A 2,082-nucleotide genomic window follows, 5' to 3' on the forward strand; every position below is an offset into this window, starting at 1 on the left:
GTTATTTCAAAGACTCGACTGATGTTGTGAAGTGAATTTGAACTAAAACATATCATTATACTTTTGTTGGAAAACAGGTTTGTAATCTTTCCTTGTGTTTTCATGGAAAACCAATTAGCAAGATAGGCTAACATACAAAGCCAGTTAGCCTTACTTAACAATCAAATTATTTCTGCGTATTAACGTTTTGTATTACCATGTGGACTCTGATTGGACGGTGGAGAGGTACTCATGTTTATGTACTGATCTGTTTAAATGAAGATATCTCCAAATACATTCTCACTAGTTCTTTATGAGGTTGAAGATATCTCCAAATGAACAGGGAGTCGTAGTTATTCTATTTTTGACATAATATTTTAATTTCTGACTAGTAATTATTGCAATTGTGACTAGTATCTATTTAAATATTACTAATAAGCATTCATTAGATACTAGTACTTATTTTTTTAGATACGGGTACTTATTCATTAGATACTAGTACCTATTTAATAGATACTAGTAGTTATTCATTAGGTACTAGTACTTATTTATTAGACACTAGTATCTTTTGTAATTACTACTAGTAACAATTCTTATCTTACTAGTCAGATCTGCTTTTTTACTTGTCTTATGTTATGACTAGTCCAAATGGCTACAGTAGAGTTCAATTAAGAAATTACTAGTAAAATAAAAAAATCTTACTAGTAACATTTCAAATAAGTACTAGTATCTAATAAATGTGTACTAGTATCTATTGAATAAGTACTAGTTTCTATTTAATCTGTACTAGTATCTAATGAATGAGTACCAGTTTCTAATAAATAAGCACTAGTACTCAATGAATAAGTACTAGTATCTAATAAATAAGTACTAGTATCTAATAAATGTGTACTAGTATCTAATGAATAAGTACTAGTATCTAATGAATGAGTACTAGTATCTAAATCTCCAGAGCACCGCTTGGGCAGAAATATGGGTTCGTAGCTTCTCCCCTTTTTCAGCCTCACTAACTGCCTCTGGCGTTGAGTGTAGCTAGGTCTCCTCTCACTTTAGGGAGTCGTTATGCTGAGACCTCCACTCTTAAGAGTTCCCCTACCAGGATCGAGTGTCGTTAGGCTTCCTCTCATTTAAGAGAGTCATCCTGCTGAAGCCTCCGCTCTTTAGAGCTCCGTCTTCGGCAGAAATATGAGTTTGTAGGCTCTTTTCTTTTTTGAGCCTCACTAACTGCCTCTGGCGTTGAGTGTAGCCAGGACTCCTCTCATTCTAGAGAGTCGTTATGCTGAGACCTCCACTCTTAAGAGTTCCCCTACCAGGATCGAGTGTCGTTAGGCTTCCTCTCGTTTAAGAGAGTCATTCTGCTGAAGCCTCCACTTTGCATAGCTCCGCTTAAGCAGTATTAATGTGTAAGCTCTTGAGCCTCACTAACTGCCCCTGGCGTTGAGTGTAGCCAGGTCTCCTCTCATTCTAGAGAGCCGTTATGCTTGTTCCTTGAGTCCTTGACTTAAGGAATCCAGTTTTTGGGCACTCATCCCTCAGCATGGCGTGGGTAGACCGTTCCCCTAGTGCCCTCTAGAGGATGCAGCGTGGAGTACCCTTTCGAAAGGGAACGTCTCAGGTTACGCATGTAACCATGGTTCCCTGGGAACAGGGAACGAGACGCTGCGTCTCATTGCCATGCTTCGGGCATTCCTGCCTGCGTCTCCTTCAGACAAAGAAGTGGATGATGTTTACCGCAGGTGCGCTTTTATAACCGCACTCGCTTTATTGTTTACGTCATAGGCTGCCGCCTGCCAATGTCAAGGGCATTGTCGTTTTTTAATTCATGCTTCAGACACCGGTCACGCTGAAGGCGTTCCCCTAGCGCCCTCTAGAGGACGCAGCGTCTCGTTTCCTGTTCTCAGGGAACCATGGTTACATGTGTAACCTGAGATGTAAGTTACTAGTCACTATTGAAATAAGTACTAGTATCTAATGAATAAGTACTAGTATCTAATGAATAAATACTAGTATATTTAAAAAATAGTAGTACCTAAAGAATAAGCACTAGTATCTGAAGAATAAACACTAGTACCTAAAGAATAAGCACTAGTATCTGAAGAATAA

Source organism: Sinocyclocheilus anshuiensis, unplaced genomic scaffold (genome assembly GCF_001515605.1).
Source record: "Sinocyclocheilus anshuiensis isolate Anshui unplaced genomic scaffold, SAMN03320099.WGS_v1.1 scaffold1335, whole genome shotgun sequence".
Classification (NCBI taxonomy): domain Eukaryota; kingdom Metazoa; phylum Chordata; class Actinopteri; order Cypriniformes; family Cyprinidae; genus Sinocyclocheilus; species Sinocyclocheilus anshuiensis.